Source organism: Anomaloglossus baeobatrachus, unplaced genomic scaffold (genome assembly GCF_048569485.1).
Source record: "Anomaloglossus baeobatrachus isolate aAnoBae1 unplaced genomic scaffold, aAnoBae1.hap1 Scaffold_80, whole genome shotgun sequence".
Lineage (NCBI taxonomy): Eukaryota > Metazoa > Chordata > Amphibia > Anura > Aromobatidae > Anomaloglossus > Anomaloglossus baeobatrachus.
The window spans coordinates 350,226-373,579 of NW_027445184.1; positions in this window are offsets into that span (position 1 = coordinate 350,226).

Genomic DNA, 23,354 nt, shown 5'->3' on the forward strand with positions numbered 1-23,354 from the left:
CACCTCTGCATTGCACACTCAAACTCATTGTTACTAAGCCATTATACTAGCAAACACTGAGGAAACTTAGTGGCATCCTAAAAGTGGCTGTTGGACTTCCATTAGTGTCCCACTGGTGCAAATCTATGTGCAGCCCCTCTGCATTGCACACTCAAACTCATTGTTACTAAGCCATTATACTAGCAAACACTGAGGAAACTTAGTGGCATCCTAAAAGTGGCTGTTGGACTTTGATTAGTGTCCCACTGGTGCAAATCTTTATGCAGCACCTCTGCATTGCACACTCAAACTTATTGTTACTAAGCCATTATACTAACAAACACTGAGGAAACTTAGTGGCATCCTAAAAGTGGCTGTTGGACTTCCATTAGTGTCCCACTGGTGCAAATCTATGTGCAGCACCTCTGCATTGCACACTCAAACTCATTGTTACTAAGCCTTTAAACTAGCAAACAATGAGTAAACTTAGTGGCATCCTAAAAGTGGCTGTTGGACTTCCATTAGTGTCCCACTGGTGCAAATCTAAGTGCAGCACCTCTGCATTGCACACTCAAACTCATTTTTACTAAGCCATTATAATAGCAAACACTGAGTAAACTTAGTGGCATCCTAAAAGTGACTGTTGGACTTCCATTAGTGTCCCACTTGTGCAAATCTATGTGCAGCACCTCTGCATTGCACATTCAAACTCATTGTTACTAAGCCATTATACTAGCAAACACTGAGTAAACTTAGTGGCATCCTAAAAGTGGCTGTTGGACTTCCAATAGTGTCCCACTGGTGCAAATCTATGTGTAGCAACTCTGCATTGCACACTCAAATTCATTGTTACTAAGCCATTATACTAGCAAACACTGAGTAAACTTAGTGGCATCCTAAAAGTGGCTGTTGGACTTCCATTAGTGTCCCACTGATGCAAATCTATGTGCAGCACCTCTGCATTGCACACTCAAACTCATTGTTACTAAGCCATAATACTAGCAAACACTGAAGAAACCTAGTGGAATCCTAAAAGTGGCTGTTGGACTTCCATTAGTGTCCCACTGGTGCAAATCTATGTGCAGCACCTCTGTATTGCACCCTCAAACTCATTATTACTAAGCCATTATACTAGCAAACACTGAGTAAACTTAGTGGCATCCTAAAAGTGGCTGTTGGACTTCCATTAGTGTCCCACTGGTGCAAATCTATGTGCAGCACCTCTGCATTGCACACTCAAACTCATTGTTACTAAGCCATTATACTAGCAAACACTGAGGAAACTTAGTGGCATCCTAAAAGTGGCTGTTGGACTTCCATTAGTGTCCCACTGGTGCAAATCTTTGTGCAGCACCTCTGCATTGCACACTCAAACTTATTGTTACTAAGCCATTATACTAGCAAACACTGAGAAAACTTAGTGGCATCCTAAAAGTGGCTGTTGGACTTCCATTAGTGTCCCACTGGTGCAAATCTATGTGCAGCACCTCTGCATTGCACACTCAAACTCATTGTTACTAAGCCTTTATACTAGCAAACACTGAGGAAACTTAGTGGCATCCTAAAAGTGGCTGTTGGACTTCCATTAGTGTCCCACTGGTGCAAATCTATGTGCAGCCCCTCTGCATTGCACACTCAAACTCATTGTTACTAAGCCATTATACTAGCAAACACTGAGGAAACTTAGTGGCATCCTAAAAGTGGCTGTTGGACTTCCCTTAGTGTCCCACTGATGCAAATCTATGTGCAGCACCTCTGCATTGCACACTCAAACTCATTGTTACTAAGCCATTATACTAGCAAACACTGAGGAAACTTAGTGGCATCCTAAAAGTGGCTGTTGGACTTCCATTAGTGTCCTACTGGTGCAAATCTATGTGCAGCCCCTCTGCATTGCACACTCAAACTCATTGTTACTAAGCCATTATACTAGCAAACACTGAGGAAACTTAGTGGCATCCTAAAAGTGGCTGTTGGACTTCCATTAGTGTCCCACTGGTGCAAATCTTTGTACAGCACCTCTGCATTGCACACTCAAACTTATTGTTACTAAGCCATTATACTAGCAAACACTGAGGAAACTTAGTGGCATCCTAAAAGTGGCTGTTGGACTTCCATTAGTGTCCCACTGGTGCAAATCTATGTGCAGCCCCTCTGCATTGCACACTCAAACTCATTGTTACTAAGCCATTATACTAGCAAACACTGAGGAAACTTAGTGGCATCCTAAAAGTGGCTGTTGGACTTCCATTAGTGTCCCACTGGTGCAAATCTATGTGCAGCCCCTCTGCATTGCACACTCAAACTCATTGTTACTAAGCCATTATACTAGAAACACTGAGGAAACTTAGTGGCATCCTAAAAGTGGCTGTTGGACTTCCATTAGTGTCCCACTGGTGCAAATCTTTGTGCAGCACCTCTGCATTGCACACTCAAACTTATTGTTACTAAGCCATTATACTAGCAAACACTGAGAAAACTTAGTGGCATCCTAAAAGTGGCTGTTGGACTTCCATTAGTGTCCCACTGGTGCAAATCTATGTGCAGCACCTCTGCATTGCACACTCAAACTCATTGTTACTAAGCCTTTATACTAGCAAACACTGAGGAAACTTAGTGGCATCCTAAAAGTGGCTGTTGGACTTCCATTAGTGTCCCACTGGTGCAAATCTATGTGCAGCCCCTCTGCATTGAACACTCAAACTCGGTGTTACTAAGCCATTATACTAGCAAACACTGAGGAAACTTAGTGGCATCCTAAAAGTGGCTGTTGGACTTCCATTAGTGTCCCACTGGTGCAAATCTATGTGCAGCACCTCTGCATTGCACACTCAAACTCATTGTTACTAAGCCATTATACTAGCAAACACTGAGTAAACTTAGTGGCATCCTAAAAGTGGCTGTTAGACTTCCATTAGTGTCCCACTGGTGCAAATCTATGTTCAGCACCTCTGCATTGCACACTCAAACTCATTGTTACTAAGCCATTATACTAGCAAACACTGAGGAAACATAGTGGCCTCCTAAAAGTGGCTGTTGGACTTCCAATAGTGTCCCACTGGTGCAAATCTATGTGTAGCACCTCTGCATTGCACACTCAAACTCATTGTTACTAAGCCATTATACTAGCAAACACTGAGTAAACTTAGTGGCATCCTAAAAGTGGCTGTTGGACTTCCATTAGTGTCCCACTGATGCAAATCTATGTGCAGCACCTCTGCATTGCACACTCAAACTCATTGTTACTAAGCCATTATACTACCAAACACTGAAGAAACCTAGTGGAATCCTAAAAGTGGCTGTTGGACTTCCATTAGTGTCCCACTGGTGCAAATCTATGTGCAGCTCCTCTGCATTGCACACTCAAACTCATTGTTACTAAGCCATTATACTAGCAAACACTGAGGAAACTTAGTCGCATCCTAACAGTGGCTGTTGGACTTCCATTAGTGTCCCACTGGTGCAAATCTATATGCAGTACCTCTGCATTGCACACTCAAACTCATTGTTACTAAGCCATTATACTAGCAAACACTGAGTAAACTTAGTGGCATCCTAAAAGTGGCTGTTGGACATCCATTAGTGTCCCACTGGTGCAAATCCATGTGTAGCACCTCTGCATTGCACACTCAAACTCATTGTTACTAAGCTATTATACTAGCAAACACTGAGGAAACTTAGTGGCATCCTAAAAGTGGCTGTTGGACTTCCATTAGTGTCCCACTGGTGCAAATCTATGTGCAGCTCCTCTGCATTGCACACTCAAACTCATTGTTACTAAGCCATTATACTAGCAAACACTGAGGAAACTTAGTGGCATCCTAACAGTGGCTGTTGGACTTCCATTAGTGTCCCACTGGTGCAAATCTATATGCAGTACCTCTGCATTGCACACTCAAACTCATTGTTACTAAGCCATTATACTAGCAAACACTGAGTAAACTTAGTGGCATCCTAAAAGTGGCTGTTGGACATCCATTAGTGTCCCACTGGTGCAAATCCATGTGTAGCACCTCTGCATTGCACACTCAAACTCATTGTTACTAAGCCATTATACTAGCAAACACTGAGGAAACTTAGTGGCATCCTAAAAGTGGCTGTTGGACTTCCATTAGTGTCCCACTGGTGCAAACCTACGTGCAGCACCTCTGCATTGCACACTCAAACTCATTGTTACTAAGCCATTATACTAGCAAACACTGAGGAAACTTAGTGGCATCCTAAAAGTGGCTGTTGGACTTCTATTAGTGTCCCACTGGTGAAAATCTATGTGCAGCACCTCTGCATTGCACACTCAAACTCATTGTTACTAAGCCTTTATACTAGCAAACACTGAGGAAACTTAGTGGCATCCTAAAAGTGGCTGTTGGACTTCCATTAGTGTCCCACTGGTGCAAATCTTTGTGCAGCACCTCTGCATTGCACACTCAAACTTATTGTTACTAAGCCATTATACTAGCAAACACTGAGGAAACTTAGTGGCATCCTAAAAGTGGCTGTTGGACTTCCATTAGTGTCCCACTGGTGCAATTCTATGTGCAGCACTTCTGCATTGCACACTCAAACTCATTGTTACTAAGCCATTATACTGGCAAACACTGAGGAAACTTAGTGGCATCCTAAAAGTGGCTGTTGGACTTCCATTAGTGTCCCACTGGTGCAAACCTACGTGCAGCACCTCTGCATTGCACACTCAAACTCATTGTTACTAAGCCATTATACTAGCAAACACTGAGGAAACTTAGTGGCATCCTAAAAGTGGCTGTTGGACTTCTATTAGTGTCCCACTGGTGCAAATCTATGTGCAGCACCTCTGCATTGCACACTCAAACTCATTGTTACTAAGCCATTATACTAGCAAACACTGAGGAAACTTAGTGGCATCCTAAAAGTGGCTGTTGGACTTCCATTAGTGTCCCACTGGTGCAAATCTTTGTGCAGCACCTCTGCATTGCACACTCAAACTTATTGTTACTAAGCCATTATACTAGCAAACACTGAGGAAACTTAGTGGCATCCGAAAAGTGGCTGTTGGACTTCCATTAGTGTCCCACTGGTGCAAACCAACGTGCAGCACCTCTGCATTGCACACTCAAACTCATTGCTACTAAGCCATTATACTAGCAAACACTGAGGAAACTTAGTGGCATCCTAAAAGTGGCTGTTGGACTTCTATTAGTGTCCCACTGGTGCAAATCTATGTGCAGCACCTCTGCATTGCACACTCAAACTCATTGTTACTAAGCCATTATAATAGCAAACACTGAGGAAACTTAGTGGCATCCTAAAAATGGCTGTTGGACTTCCATTAGTGTCCCACTGGTGAAAATCTATTTGCAGCACCTCTGCATTGCACACTCAAACTTATTGTTACAAAGTCATTATATGAGCAAACACTGAGGAAACTTAGTGGCATCCTAAAAGTGGCTGTTGGACTTCCATTAGTGTCCCACTGGTGCAAATCTTTGTGCAGCACCTCTGCATTGCACACTCAAACTTATTGTTACTAAGCCATTATACTAGCAAACACTGAGGAAACTTAGTGGCATCCTAAAAGTGGCTGTTGGACTTCCATTAGTGTCCCACTGGTGCAATTCTATGTGCAGCACCTCTGCATTGCACACTCAAACTCATTGTTACTAAGCCAATTATACTGGCAAACACTGAGGAAACTTAGTGGCATCCTAAAAGTGGCTGTTGGACTTCCATTAGTTTCCCACTGGTGCAAACCTACGTGCAGCACCTCTGCATTGCACACTCAAACTCATTGTTACTAAGCCATAATACTAGCAAACACTGAGCAAACTTAGTGGCATCCTAAAAGTGGCTGTTGGACTTCTATTAGTGTCCCACTGGTGCAAATCTATGTGCAGCACCTCTGCATTGCACACTCAAACTCATTGTTACTAAGCCATTATACTAGCAAACACTGAGGAAACTTAGTGGCATCCTAAAAGTGGCTGTTGGACTTCCATTAGTGTCCCACTGGTGCAAATCTTTGTGCAGCACCTCTGCATTGCACACTTAAACTTATTGTTACTAAGCCATTATACTAGCAAACACTGAGGAAACTTAGTGGCATCCGAAGAGTGGCTGTTGGATTTCCATTAGTGTCCCACTGGTGCAAACCAACGTGCAGCACCTCTGCATTGCACACTCAAACTCATTGTTACTAAGCCATTATAATAGCAAACACTGAGGAAACTTAGTGGCATCATAAAAGTGGCTGTTGGACTTCTATTAGTGTCCCACTGGTGCAAATCTATGTGTAGCACCTCTGCATTGCACACTCAAACTCATTGTTACTAAGCCATTATACTAGCAAACACTGAGTAAACTTAGTGGCATCCTAAAAGTGGCTGTTGGACTTCCATTAGTGTCCCACTGGTGCAAATCTATGTGCAGCACCTCTGCATTGCACACTCAAACTCATTGTTACTAAGCCTTTATACTAGCAAACACTGAGTAAACTTAGTGGCATCCTAAAAGTGGCTGTTGGACTTCCATTAGTGTCCCACTGGTGCAAATCTATGTGCAGCACCTCTGCATTCCACACTCAAACTCATTGTTACTAAGCCATTATACTAGCAAACACTGAGGAAACTTAGTGGCATCCTAAAAGTGGCTGTTGGACTTCCATTAGTGTCCCACTGGTGCAAATCTATGTGCAGCCCCTCTGCATTGCACACTCAAACTCATTGTTACTAAGCCATTATACTAGCAAACACTGAGGAAACTTAGTGGCATCCTAAAAGTGGCTGTTGGACTTTGATTAGTGTCCCACTGGTGCAAATCTTTGTGCAGCACCTCTGCATTGCACACTCAAACTTATTGTTACTAAGCCATTATACTAACAAACACTGAGGAAACTTAGTGGCATCCTAAAAGTGGCTGTTGGACTTCCATTAGTGTCCCACTGGTGCAAATCTATGTGCAGCACCTCTGCATTGCACACTCAAACTCATTGTTACTAAGCCTTTAAACTAGCAAACAATGAGTAAACTTAGTGGCATCCTAAAAGTGGCTGTTGGACTTCCATTAGTGTCCCACTGGTGCAAATCTGAGTGCAGCACCTCTGCATTGCACACTCAAACTCATTGTTACTAAGCCATTATAATAGCAAACACTGAGTAAACTTAGTGGCATCCTAAAAGTGACTGTTGGACTTCCATTAGTGTCCCACTTGTGCAAATCTATGTGCAGCACCTCTGCATTGCACATTCAAACTCATTGTTACTAAGCCATTATACTAGCAAACACTGAGTAAACTTAGTGGCATCCTAAAAGTGGCTGTTGGACTTCCAATAGTGTCCCACTGGTGCAAATCTATGTGTAGCAACTCTGCATTGCACACTCAAATTCATTGTTACTAAGCCATTATACTAGCAAACACTGAGTAAACTTAGTGGCATCCTAAAAGTGGCTGTTGGACTTCCATTAGTGTCCCACTGATGCAAATCTATGTGCAGCACCTCTGCATTGCACACTCAAACTCATTGTTACTAAGCCATTATACTTGCAAACACTGAGTAAACTTAGTGGCATCCTAAATGTGGCTGTTGGACTTCCATTAGTGTCCCACTGGTGCAAATCTATGTGCAGCACCTCTGCATTTCATACTCAAACTCATTGTTACTAAGCCATTATACTAGCAAACACTGAGTAAACTTAGTGGCATCCTAAAAGTGGCTGTTGGACTTCCATTAGTGTCCCACTGGTGCAAATCTATGTGCAGCACCTCTGCATTGCACACTCAAACTCATTGTTACTAAGCCATTATACTAGCAAACACTGAGGAAACTTAGTGGCATCCTAAAAGTGGCTGTTGGACTTCCATTAGTGTCCCACTGGTGCAAATCTTTGTGCAGCACCTCTGCATTGCACACTCAAACTTATTGTTACTAAGCCATTATACTAGCAAACACTGAGAAAACTTAGTGGCATCCTAAAAGTGGCTGTTGGACTTCCATTAGTGTCCCACTGGTGCAAATCTATGTGCAGCATCTCTGCATTGCACACTCAAACTCATTGTTACTAAGCCTTTATACTAGCAAACACTGAGGAAACTTAGTGGCATCCTAAAAGTGGCTGTTGGACTTCCATTAGTGTCCCACTGATGCAAATCTATGTGTAGCACCTCTGCATTGCACACTCAAACTCATTGTTACTAAGCCATTATACTAGCAAACACTGAGGAAACTTACTGGCATCCTAAAAGTGGCTGTTGGACTTCCATTAGTGTCCCACTGGTGCAAATCTATGTGCAGCACCTCTGCATTGCACACTCAAACTCATTGTTACTAAGCCATTACACTAGCAAACACTGAGTAAAGTTACTGGCATCCTAAAAGTGGCTGATGGACGTCTATTAGTGTCCCACTGGTGCAAATCTATGTGCAGCACCTCTGCATTGCACACTCAAACTCATTGTTACTAAGCCATTATACTAGCAAACACTGAGGAAACTTAGTGGCATCCTAAAAGTGGCTGCTGGACTTTCATTAGTGTCCCACTGGTGCAAATCTATGTGCAGCCCCTCTGCATTGCACACTCAAACTCATTGTTACTAAGCCATTATACTAGCAAACACTGAGGAAACTTAGTGGCATCCTAAAAGTGGCTGTTGGACTTTGATTAGTGTCCCACTGGTGCAAATCTTTGTGCAGCACCTCTGCATTGCACACTCAAACTTATTGGTACTAAGCCATTATACTAGCAAACACTGAGGAAACTTAGTGGCATCCTAAAAGTGGCTGTTGGACTTCCAATAGTGTCCCACTGGTGCAAATCTATGTGTAGCAACTCTGCATTGCACACTCAAATTCATTGTTACTAAGCCATTATACTAGCAAACACTGAGTAAACTTAGTGGCATCCTAAAAGTGGCTGTTGGACTTCCATTAGTGTCCCACTGGTGCAAATCTATGTGCAGCACCTCTGCATTGCACACTCAAACTCATTGTTACTAAGCCATTATACTAGCAAACACTGAGGAAACTTAGTGGCATCCTAAAAGTGGCTGTTGGACTTCCATTAGTGTCCCACTGGTGGAAATCTATGTGCAGCACCTCGCATTGCACCCTCAAACTCATTATTACTAAGCCATTATACTAGCAAACACTGAGTAAACTTAGTGGCATCCTAAAAGTGGCTGTTGGACTTCCATTAGTGCCCCACTGCTGCAAATCTATGTGCAGCACCTCTGCATTGCACACTCAAACTTACTGTTACTAAGCCATTATACTAGCAAACACTGAGGAAACTTAGTGGCATCCGAAAAGTGGCTGTTGGACTTCCATTAGTGTCCCACTGGTGCAAACCAACGTGCAGCACCTCTGCATTGCACACTCAAACTCATTGCTACTAAGCCATTATACTAGCAAACACTGAGGAAACTTAGTGGCATCCTAAAAGTGGCTGTTGGACTTCTATTAGTGTCCCACTGGTGCAAATCTATGTGCAGCACCTCTGCATTGCACACTCAAACTCATTGTTACTAAGCCATTATACTAGCAAACACTGAGGAAACTTAGTGGCATCCTAAAAGTGGCTGTTGGACTTCCAATAGTGTCCCACTGGTGCAAATCTATGTGTAGCAACTCTGCATTGCACACTCAAATTCATTGTTACTAAGCCATTATACTAGCAAACACTGAGTAAACTTAGTGGCATCCTAAATGTGGCTGTTGGACTTCCATTAGTGTCCCACTGGTGCAAATCTATGTGCAGCACCTCTGCATTTCATACTCAAACTCATTGTTACTAAGCCATTATACTAGCAAACACTGAGTAAACTTAGTGGCATCCTAAAAGTGGCTGTTGGACTTCCATTAGTGTCCCACTGGTGCAAATCTATGTGCAGCACCTCTGCATTGCACACTCAAACTCATTGTTACTAAGCCATTATACTAGCAAACACTGAGGAAACTTAGTGGCATCCTAAAAGTGGCTGTTGGACTTCCATTAGTGTCCCACTGGTGCAAATCTTTGTGCAGCACCTCTGCATTGCACACTCAAACTTATTGTTACTAAGCCATTATACTAGCAAACACTGAGAAAACTTAGTGGCATCCTAAAAGTGGCTGTTGGACTTCCATTAGTGTCCCACTGGTGCAAATCTATGTGCAGCATCTCTGCATTGCACACTCAAACTCATTGTTACTAAGCCTTTATACTAGCAAACACTGAGGAAACTTAGTGGCATCCTAAAAGTGGCTGTTGGACTTCCATTAGTGTCCCACTGATGCAAATCTATGTGTAGCACCTCTGCATTGCACACTCAAACTCATTGTTACTAAGCCATTATACTAGCAAACACTGAGGAAACTTACTGGCATCCTAAAAGTGGCTGTTGGACTTCCATTAGTGTCCCACTGGTGCAAATCTATGTGCAGCACCTCTGCATTGCACACTCAAACTCATTGTTACTAAGCCATTACACTAGCAAACACTGAGTAAAGTTACTGGCATCCTAAAAGTGGCTGATGGACGTCTATTAGTGTCCCACTGGTGCAAATCTATGTGCAGCACCTCTGCATTGCACACTCAAACTCATTGTTACTAAGCCATTATACTAGCAAACACTGAGGAAACTTAGTGGCATCCTAAAAGTGGCTGCTGGACTTTCATTAGTGTCCCACTGGTGCAAATCTATGTGCAGCCCCTCTGCATTGCACACTCAAACTCATTGTTACTAAGCCATTATACTAGCAAACACTGAGGAAACTTAGTGGCATCCTAAAAGTGGCTGTTGGACTTTGATTAGTGTCCCACTGGTGCAAATCTTTGTGCAGCACCTCTGCATTGCACACTCAAACTTATTGTTACTAAGCCATTATACTAGCAAACACTGAGGAAACTTAGTGGCATCCTAAAAGTGGCTGTTGGACTTCCAATAGTGTCCCACTGGTGCAAATCTATGTGTAGCAACTCTGCATTGCACACTCAAATTCATTGTTACTAAGCCATTATACTAGCAAACACTGAGTAAACTTAGTGGCATCCTAAAAGTGGCTGTTGGACTTCCATTAGTGTCCCACTGATGCAAATCTATGTGCAGCACCTCTGCATTGCACACTCAAACTCATTGTTACTAAGCCATTATACTAGCAAACACTGAAGAAACCTAGTGGAATCCTAAAAGTGGCTGTTGGACTTCCATTAGTGTCCCACTGGTGCAAATCTATGTGCAGCACCTCTGCATTGCACACTCAAACTCATTGTTACTAAGCCATTATACTAGCAAACACTGAGGAAACTTAGTGGCATCCTAAAAGTGGCTGTTGGACTTCCATTAGTGTCCCACTGGTGGAAATCTATGTGCAGCACCTCGCATTGCACCCTCAAACTCATTATTACTAAGCCATTATACTAGCAAACACTGAGTAAACTTAGTGGCATCCTAAAAGTGGCTGTTGGACTTCCATTAGTGCCCCACTGCTGCAAATCTATGTGCAGCACCTCTGCATTGCACACTCAAACTTATTGTTACTAAGCCATTATACTAGCAAACACTGAGGAAACTTAGTGGCATCCGAAAAGTGGCTGTTGGACTTCCATTAGTGTCCCACTGGTGCAAACCAACGTGCAGCACCTCTGCATTGCACACTCAAACTCATTGCTACTAAGCCATTATACTAGCAAACACTGAGGAAACTTAGTGGCATCCTAAAAGTGGCTGTTGGACTTCTATTAGTGTCCCACTGGTGCAAATCTATGTGCAGCACCTCTGCATTGCACACTCAAACTCATTGTTACTAAGCCATTATACTAGCAAACACTGAGGAAACTTAGTGGCATCCTAAAAATGGCTGTTGGACTTCCATTAGTGTCCCACTGGTGAAAATCTATGTGCAGCACCTCTGCATTGCACACTCAAACTTATTGTTACAAAGTCATTATATGAGCAAACACTGAGGAAACTTAGTGGCATCCTAAAAGTGGCTGTTGGACTTCCATTAGTGTCCCACTGGTGCAAATCTTTGTGCAGCACCTCTGCATTGCACACTCAAACTTATTGTTACTAAGCCATTATACTAGCAAACACTGAGGAAACTTAGTGGCATCCTAAAAGTGGCTGTTGGACTTCCATTAGTGTCCCACTGGTGCAATTCTATGTGCAGCACCTCTGCATTGCACACTCAAACTCATTGTTACTAAGCCATTATACTGGCAAACACTGAGGAAACTTAGTGGCATCCTAAAAGTGGCTGTTGGACTTCCATTAGTTTCCCACTGGTGCAAACCTACGTGCAGCACCTCTGCATTGCACACTCAAACTCATTGTTACTAAGCCATAATACTAGCAAACACTGAGCAAACTTAGTGGCATCCTAAAAGTGGCTGTTGGACTTCTATTAGTGTCCCACTGGTGCAAATCTATGTGCAGCACCTCTGCATTGCACACTCAAACTCATTGTTACTAAGCCATTATACTAGCAAACACTGAGGAAACTTAGTGGCATCCTAAAAGTGGCTGTTGGACTTCCATTAGTGTCCCACTGGTGCAAATCTTTGTGCAGCACCTCTGCATTGCACACTTAAACTTATTGTTACTAAGCCATTATACTAGCAAACACTGAGGAAACTTAGTGGCATCCGAAAAGTGGCTGTTGGATTTCCATTAGTGTCCCACTGGTGCAAACCAACGTGCAGCACCTCTGCATTGCACACTCAAACTCATTGTTACTAAGCCATTATAATAGCAAACACTGAGGAAACTTAGTGGCATCATAAAAGTGGCTGTTGGACTTCTATTAGTGTCCCACTGGTGCAAATCCATGTGCAGCACCTCTGCATTGCACACTCAAACTCATTGTTACTAAGCCATTATACTAGCAAACACTGAGTAAACTTAGTGGCATCCTAAAAGTGGCTGTTGGACTTCCATTAGTGTCCCACTGGTGCAAATCTATGTGCAGCACCTCTGCATTGCACACTCAAACTCATTGTTACTAAGCCTTTATACTAGCAAACACTGAGTAAACTTAGTGGCATCCTAAAAGTGGCTGTTGGACTTCCATTAGTGTCCCACTGGTGCAAATCTATGTGCAGCACCTCTGCATTGCACACTCAAACTCATTGTTACTAAGCCATTATACTAGCAAACACTGAGGAAACTTAGTGGCATCCTAAAAGTGGCTGTTGGACTTCCATTAGTGTCCCACTGGTGCAAATCTATGTGCAGCCCCTCTGCATTGCACACTCAAACTCATTGTTACTAAGCCATTATACTAGCAAACACTGAGGAAACTTAGTGGCATCCTAAAAGTGGCTGTTGGACTTTGATTAGTGTCCCACTGGTGCAAATCTTTGTGCAGCACCTCTGCATTGCACACTCAAACTTATTGTTACTAAGCCATTATACTAGCAAACACTGAGGAAACTTAGTGGCATCCTAAAAGTGGCTGTTGGACTTCCATTAGTGTCCCACTGGTGCAAATCTATGTGCAGCACCTCTGCATTGCACACTCAAACTCATTGTTACTAAGCCTTTATACTAGCAAACACTGAGTAAACTTAGTGGCATCCTAAAAGTGGCTGTTGGACTTCCATTAGTGTCCCACTGGTGCAAATCTATGTGCAGCACCTCTTCATTGCACACTCAAACTCATTGTTACTAAGCCATTATAATAGCAAACACTGAGGAAACTTAGTGGCATCCTAAAAGTGACTGTTGGACTTCCATTAGTGTCCCACTTGTGCAAATCTATGTGCAGCACCTCTGCATTGCACATTCAAACTCATTGTTACTAAGCCATTATACTAGCAAACACTGAGTAAACTTAGTGGCATCCTAAAAGTGGCTGTTGGACTTCCAATAGTGTCCCACTGGTGCAAATCTATGTGTAGCAACTCTGCATTGCACACTCAAATTCATTGTTACTAAGCCATTATACTAGCAAACACTGAGTAAACTTAGTGGCATCCTAAAAGTGGCTGTTGGACTTCCATTAGTGTCCCACTGATGCAAATCTATGTGCAGCACCTCTGCATTGCACACTCAAACTCATTGTTACTAAGCCATTATACTTGCAAACACTGAGTAAACTTAGTGGCATCCTAAATGTGGCTGTTGGACTTCCATTAGTGTCCCACTGGTGCAAATCTATGTGCAGCACCTCTGCATTTCACACTCAAACTCATTGTTACTAAGCCATTATACTAGCAGACACTGAGTAAACTTAGTGGCATCCCAAAAGTGGCTGTTGGACTTCCATTAGTGTCCCACTGGTGCAAATCTATGTGCAGCACCTCTGCATTGCACACTCAAACTCATTGTTACTAAGCCATTATACTAGCAAACACTGAGGAAACTTAGTGGCATCCTAAAAGTGGCTGTTGGACTTCCATTAGTGTCCCACTGGTGCAAATCTTTGTGCAGCACCTCTGCATTGCACACTCAAACTTATTGTTACTAAGCCATTATACTAGCAAACACTGAGAAAACTTAGTGGCATCCAAAAAGTGGCTGTTGGACTTCCATTAGTGTCCCACTGGTGCAAATCTATGTGCAGCACCTCTGCATTGCACACTCAAACTCATTGTTACTAAGCCTTTATACTAGCAAACACTGAGGAAACTTAGTGGCATCCTAAAAGTGGCTGTTGGACTTCCATTAGTGTCCCACTGATGCAAATCTATGTGCAGCACCTCTGCATTGCACACTCAAACTCATTGTTACTAAGCCATTATACTAGCAAACACTGAGGAAACTTAGTGGCATCCTAAAAGTGGCTGTTGGACTTCCATTAGTGTCCCACTGGTGCAAATCTATGTGCAGCACCTCTGCATTGCACACTCAAACTCATTGTTACTAAGCCATTACACTAGCAAACACTGAGTAAAGTTACTGGCATCCTAAAAGTGGCTGATGGACGTCTATTAGTGTCCCACTGGTGCAAATCTATGTGCAGCACCTCTGCATTGCACACTCAAACTCATTGTTACTAAGCCATTATACTAGCAAACACTGAGGAAATTTAGTGGCATCCTAAAAGTGGCTGTTGGACTTTCATTAGTGTCCCACTGGTGCAAATCTATGTGCAGCCCCTCTGCATTGCACACTCAAACTCATTGTTACTAAGCCATTATACTAGCAAACACTGAGGAAACTTAGTGGCATCCTAAAAGTGGCTGTTGGACTTTTATTAGTGTCCCACTGGTGCAAATCTTTGTGCAGCACCTCTGCATTGCACACTCAAACTTATTGTTACTAAGCCATTATACTAGCAAACACTGAGGAAACTTAGTGGCATCCTAAAAGTGGCTGTTGGACTTCCATTAGTGTCCCACTGGTGCAAATCTATGTGCAGCACCTCTGCATTGCACACTCAAACTCATTGTTACTAAGCCTTTATACTAGCAAACACTGAGTAAACTTAGTGGCATCCTAAAAGTGGCTGTTGGACTTCCATTAGTGTCCCACTGGTGCAAATCTATGTGCAGCACCTCTGCATTGCACACTCAAACTCATTGTTACTAAGCCATTATAATAGCAAGCACTGAGTAAACTTAGTGACATTCTAAAAGTGACTGTTGGACTTCCATTAGTGTCCCACTTGTGCAAATCTATGTGCAGCACCTCTGCATTGCACATGCAAACTCATTGTTACTAAGCCATTATACTAGCAAACACTGAGGAAACTTAGTGGCATCCTAAAAGTGGCTGTTGGACTTCCAATAGTGTCCCACTGGTGCAAATCTATGTGTAGCAACTCTGCATTGCACACTCAAATTCATTGTTACTAAGCCATTATACTAGCAAACACTGAGTAAACTTAGTGGCATCCTAAAAGTGGCTGTTGGACTTCCATTAGTGTCCCACTGATGCAAATCTATGTGCAGAACCTCTGCATTGCACACTCAAACTCATTGTTACTAAGCCATTATACTAGCAAACACTGAGGAAACTTAGTGGCATCCTAAAAGTGGCTGTTGGACTTCCATTAGTGCCCCACTGCTGCAAATCTATGTGCAGCACCTCTGCATTGCAGACTTAAACTCATTGTTACTAAGCCATTATACTTGCAAACACAGAGTAAACTTAGTGGCATCCTAAATGTGGCTGTTGGACTTCCATTAGTGTCCCACTGGTGCAAATCTATGTGCAGCACCTCTGCATTTCACACTCAAACTCATTGTTACTAAGCCATTATACTAGCAAACACTGAATAAACTTAGTGGCATCCTAAAAGTGGCTGTTGGACTTCCATTAGTGTCCCACTGGTGCAAATCTATGTGCAGCACCTCTGCATTGCACACTCAAACTCATTGTTACTAAGCCATTATACTAGCCAACACTGAGGAAACTTAGTGGCATCCTAAAAGTGGCTGATGGACTTCCATTAGTGTCCCACTGGTGCAAATCTTTGTGCAGCACCTCTGCATTGCACACTCAAATTTATTGTTACTAAGCCATTATACTAGCAAACACTGAGAAAACTTAGTGGCATCCTAAAAGTGGCTGTTGGACTTCCATTAGTGTCCCACTGGTGGAAATCTATGTGCAGCACCTCTGCATTGCACCCTCAAACTTATTGTTACTAAGCCATTATACTAGCAAACACTGAGTAAACTTAGTGGCATCCTAAAAGTGGCTGTTGGACTTCCATTAGTGTCCCACTGGTGCAAATCTATGTGCAGCACCTCTGCATTGCACACTCAAACTCATTGTTACTAAGCAATTATAATAGCAAACACTGAGTAAACTTAGTGGCATCCTAAAAGTGACTGTTGGACTTCCATTAGTGTCCCACTTGTGCAAATCTATGTGCAGCACCTCTGCATTGCACACTCAAACTCATTGTTACTAAGCCATTATACTAGCAAACACTGAGTAAACTTAGTGGCATCCTAAAAGTGGCTGTTAGACTTCCATTAGTGTCCCACTGGTGCAAATCTATGTGCAGCACCTCTGCATTGCACACTCAAACTCATTGTTACTAAGCCATTATACTAGCAAACACTGAAGAAACCTAGTGGAATCCTAAAAGTGGCTGTTGGACTTCCATTAGTGTCCCACTGGTGCAAATCTATGTGCAGCACCTCTGCATTGCACACTCAAACTTATTGTTACTAAGCCATTATACTAGCAAACACTGAGGAAACTTAGTGGCATCCTAAAAGTGGCTGTTGGACTTCCATTAGTGTCCCACTGGTGGAAATCTATGTGCAGCACCTCTGCATTGCACCCTCAAACTCATTATTACTAAGCCATTATACTAGCAAACACTGAGTAAACTTAGTGGCATCCTCAAAGTGGCTGTTGGACTTCCATTAGTGCCCCACTGGTGCAAATCTATGTGCAGCACCTCTGCATTGCAGACTTAAACTCATTGTTACTAAGCCATTATACTTGCAAACACTGAGTAAACTTAGTGGCATCCTAAATGTGGCTGTTGGACTTCCATTAGTGTCCCACTGGTGCAAATCTATGTGCAGCACCTCTGCATTTCACACTCAAACTCATTGTTACTAAGCCAATATACTAGCAAACACTGAGTAAACTTAGTGGCATCCTAAAAGTGGCTTTTGGACTTCCATTAGTGTCCCACTGGTGCAAATCTATGTGCAGCACCTCTGCATTGCACACTCAAACTCATTGTTACTAAGCCATTATACTAGCAAACACTGAGGAAACTTAGTGGCATCCTAAAAGTGGCTGTTGGACTTCCATTAGTGTCCCACTGGTGCAAATCTTTGTGCAGCACCTCTGCATTGCACACTCAAACTTATTGTTACTAAGCCATTATACGAGCAAACACAGAGAAAACTTAGTGGCATCCTAAAAGTGGCTGTTGGACTTCCATTAGTGTCCCACTGGTGCAAATCTATGTGCAGCACCTCTGCATTGCACACTCAAACTCATTGTTACTAAGCCTTTATACTAGCAAACACTGAGGAAACTTAGTGGCATCCTAAAAGTGGCTGTTGGACTTCCATTAGTGTCCCACTGGTGCAAATCTATGTGCAGCCCCTCTGCATTGCACACTCAAACTCATTGTTATTAAACCATTATACTAGCAAACACTGAGGAAACTTAGTGGCATCCTAAAAGTGGCTGTTGGACTTCCATTAGTGTCCCACTGATGCAAATCTATGTGCAGCACCTCTGCATTGCACACTCAAACTCATTGTTACTAAGCCATTATACTAGCAAACACTGAGGAAACTTAGTGGCATCCTAAAAGTGGCTGTTGGACTTCCATTAGTGTCCCACTGGTGCAAATCTATGTGCAGCACCTCTGCATTGCACACTCAAACTCATTGTTACTAAGCCAATACACTAGCAAACACTGAGTAAAGTTACTGGCATCCTAAAAGTGGCTGATGGACGTCTATTAGTATCCCACTGGTGCAAATCTATGTGCAGCACCTCTGCATTGCACACTCAAACTTATTGTTACTAAGCCATTATACTAGCAAACACTGAGGAAACTTAGTGGCATCCTAAAAGTGGCTGTTGGACTTTCATTAGTGTCCCACTGGTGCAAATCTATGTGCAGCCCCTCTGCATTGCACACTCAAACTCATTGTTACTAAGCCATTATACTAGCAAACACTGAGGAAACTTAGTGGCATCCTAAAAGTGGCTGGTGGACTTTGATTAGTGTCCCACTGGTGCAAATCTTTGTGCAGCACCTCTGCATTGCACACTCAAACTTATTGTTACTAAGCCATTATACTAGCAAACACTGAGGAAACTTAGTGGCATCCTAAAAGTGGCTGTTGGACTTCCATTAGAGTCCCACTGGTGCAAATCTATGTGCAGCCCCTCTGCATTGCACACTCAAACTCATTGTTATTAAGCCATTATACTAGCAAACACTGATGAAACTTAGTGGCATCCTAAAAGTGGCTGTTGGACTTCCATTAGTGTCCCACTGATGCAAATCTATGCAGCACCTCTGCATTGCACACTCAAACTCATTGTTACTAAGCCATTATACTAGCAAACACTGAGGAAACTTAGTGGCATCCTAAAAGTGGCTGTTGAACTTCCATTAGTGTCCCACTGGTGCAAATCTATGTGCAGCACCTCTGCATTGCACACTCAAACTCATTGTTACTAAGCCATTACACTAGCAAACACTGAGTAAAGTTACTGGCATCCTAAAAGTGGCTGATGGACGTCTATTAGTATCCCACTGGTGCAAATCTATGTGCAGCACCTCTGCATTGCACACTCAAACTCATTGTTACTAAGCCATTATACTAGCAAACACTGAGGAAACTTAGTGGCATCCTAAAAGTGGCTGTTGGACTTTCATTAGTGTCCCACTGGTGCAAATCTATGTGCAGCCCCTCTGCATTGCACACTCAAACTCATTGTTACTAAGCCATTATACTAGCAAACACTGAGGAAACTTAGTGGCATCCTAAAAGTGGCTGTTGGACTTTGATTAGTGTCCCACTGGTGCAAATCTTTGTGCAGCACCTCTGCATTGCACACTCAAACTTATTGTTACTAAGCCATTATACTAGCAAACACTGAGGAAACTTAGTGGCATCCTAAAAGTGGCTGTTGGACTTCCATTAGTGTCCCACTGGTGCAAATCTATGTGTAGCAACTCTGCATTGCACACTTAAATTCATTGTTACTAAGCCATTATACTAGCAAACACTGAGTAAACTTAGTGGCATCCTAAAAGTGGCTGTTGGACTTCCATTAGTGTCCCACTGGTGCAAATCTATGTGCAGCACCTCTGCATTGCACACTCAAACTCATTGTTACTAAGCCATTATACTAGCAAACACTGAGGAAACTTAGTGGCATCCTAAAAGTGGCTGTTGGACTTCCATTAGTGTCCCACTGGTGGAAATCTATGTGCAGCACCTCTGCATTGCACCCTCAAACTCATTATTACTAAGCCATTATACTAGCAAACACTGAGTAAACTTAGTGGCATCCTAAAAGTGGCTGTTGGACTTCCATTAGTGCCCCACTGCTGCAAATCTATGTGCAGCACCTCTGCATTGCAGACTTAAACTCATTGTTACTAAGCCATTATACTTGCAAACACAGAGTAAACTTAGTGGCATCCTTAATGTGGCTGTTGGACTTCCATTAGTGTCCCACTGGTGCAAATCTATGTGCAGCACCTCTGCATTTCACACTCAAACTCATTGTTACTAAGCCATTATACTAGCAAACACTGAATAAACTTAGTGGCATCCTAAAAGTGGCTGTTGGACTTCCATTAGTGTCCCACTGGTGCAAATCTATGTGCAGCACCTCTGCATTGCACACTCAAACTCATTGTTACTAAGCCATTACACTAGCAAACACTGAGTAAAGTTACTGGCATCCTAAAAGTGGCTGATGGACGTCTATTAGTATCCCACTGGTGCAAATCTATGTGCAGCACCTCTGCATTGCACACTCAAACTCATTGTTACTAAGCCATTATACTAGCAAACACTGAGGAAACTTAGTGGCATCCTAAAAGTGGCTGTTGGACTTTCATTAGTGTCCCACTGGTGCAAATCTATGTGCAGCCCCTCTGCATTGCACACTCAAACTCATTGTTACTAAGCCATTATACTAGCAAACACTGAGGAAACTTAGTGGCATCCTAAAAGTGGCTGTTGGACTTTGATTAGTGTCCCACTGGTGCAAATCTTTGTGCAGCACCTCTGCATTGCACACTCAAACTTATTGTTACTAAGCCATTATACTAGCAAACACTGAGGAAACTTAGTGGCATCCTAAAAGTGGCTGTTGGACTTCCATTAGTGTCCCACTGGTGCAAATCTATGTGTAGCAACTCTGCATTGCACACTTAAATTCATTGTTACTAAGCCATTATACTAGCAAACACTGAGTAAACTTAGTGGCATCCTAAAAGTGGCTGTTGGACTTCAATTAGTGTCCCACTGGTGCAAATCTATGTGCAGCACCTCTGCATTGCACACTCAAACTCATTGTTACTAAGCCATTATACTAGCAAACACTGAGGAAACTTAGTGGCATCCTAAAAGTGGCTGTTGGACTTCCATTAGTGTCCCACTGGTGGAAATCTATGTGCAGCACCTCTGCATTGCACCCTCAAACTCATTATTACTAAGCCATTATACTAGCAAACACTGAGTAAACTTAGTGGCATCCTCAAAGTGGCTGTTGGACTTCCATTAGTGCCCCACTGGTGCAAATCTATGTGCAGCACCTCTGCATTGCAGACTTAAACTCATTGTTACTAAGCCATTATACTTGCAAACACTGAGTAAACTTAGTGGCATCCTAAATGTGGCTGTTGGACTTCCATTAGTGTCCCACTGGTGCAAATCTATGTGCAGCACCTCTGCATTTCACACTCAAACTCATTGTTACTAAGCCAATATACTAGCAAACACTGAGTAAACTTAGTGGCATCCTAAAAGTGGCTGTTGGACTTCCATTAGTGTCCCACTGGTGCAAATCTATGTGCAGCACCTCTGCATTGCACACTCAAACTCATTGTTACTAAGCCATTATACTAGCAAACACTGAGGAAACTTAGTGGCATCCTAAAAGTGGCTGTTGGACTTCCATTAGTGTCCCACTGGTGCAAATCTTTGTGCAGCACCTCTGCATTGCACACTCAAACTTATTGTTACTAAGCCATTATACGAGCAAACACAGAGAAAACTTAGTGGCATCCTAAAAGTGGCTGTTGGACTTCCATTAGTGTCCCACTGGTGCAAATCTATGTGCAGCACCTCTGCATTGCACACTCAAACTCATTGTTACTAAGCCTTTATAATAGCAAACACTGAGGAAACTTAGTGGCATCCTAAAAGTGGCTGTTGGACTTCCATTAGTGTCCCACTGATGCAAATCTATGTGCAGCACCTCTGCATTGCACACTCAAACTCATTGTTACTAAGCCATTATACTAGCAAACACTGAGGAAACTTAGTGGCATCCTAAAAGTGGCTGTTGGACTTCCATTAGTGTCCCACTGGTGCAAATCTATGTGCAGCACCTCTGCATTGCACACTCAAACTCATTGTTACTAAGCCATTACACTAGCAAACACTGAGTAAAGTTACTGGCATCCTAAAAGTGGCTGATGGACGTCTATTAGTATCCCACTGGTGCAAATCTATGTGCAGCACCTCTGCATTGCACACTCAAACTTATTGTTACTAAGCCATTATACTAGCAAACACTGAGGAAACTTAGTGGCATCCTAAAAGTGGCTGTTGGACTTTCATTAGTGTCCCACTGGTGCAAATCTATGTGCAGCCCCTCTGCATTGCACACTCAAACTCATTGTTACTAAGCCATTATACTAGCAAACACTGAGGAAACTTAGTGGCATCCTAAAAGTGGCTGTTGGACTTTGATTAGTGTCCCACTGGTGCAAATCTTTGTGCAGCACCTTTGCATTGCACACTCAAACTTATTGTTACTAAGCCATTATACTAGCAAACACTGAGGAAACTTAGTGGCATCCTAAAAGTGGCTGTTGGACTTCCATTAGAGTCCCACTGTGCAAATCTATGTGCAGCCCCTCTGCATTGCACACTCAAACTCATTGTTATTAAGCCATTATACTAGCAAACACTGAGGAAACTTAGTGGCATCCTAAAAGTGGCTGTTGGACTTCCATTAGTGTCCCACTGATGCAAATCTATGTGCAGCACCTCTGCATTGCACACTCAAACTCATTGTTACTAAGCCATTATACTAGCAAACACTGAATAAACTTAGTGGCATCCTAAAAGTGGCTGTTGGACTTCCATTAGTGTCCCACTGGTGCAAATCTATGTGCAGCACCTCTGCATTGCACACTCAAACTCATTGTTACTAAGCCTTTATACTAGCAAACACTGAGGAAACTTAGTGGCATCCTAAAAGTGGCTGTTGGACTTCCATTAGTGTCCCACTGGTGCAAATCTATGTGCAGCCCCTCTGCATTGCACACTCAAACTCATTGTTACTAAGCCATTATACTAGCAAACACTGAGGAAACTTAGTGGCATCCTAAACGTGGCTGTTGGACTTCCATTAGTGTCCCACTGGTGCAAATCTTTGTGCAGCACCTCTGCATTGCACACTCAAACTTATTGTTACTAAGCCATTATACTAGCAAACACTGAGGAAACTTAGTGGCATCCTAAAAGTGGCTGTTGGACTTCCATTAGTGTCCCACTGGTGCAAATCTATGTGCAGCACCTCTGCATTGCACACTCAAACTCATTGTTACTAAGCCATTATACTAGCAAACACTGAGGAAACTTAGTGGCATCCTAAAAGTGGCTGTTGGACTTCCATTAGTGTCCCACTGGTGCAAATCTTTGTGCAGCACCTCTGCATTGCACTCTCAAACTTATTGTTACTAAGCCATTATACTAGCAAACACTGAGTAAACTTAGTGGCATCCTAAAAG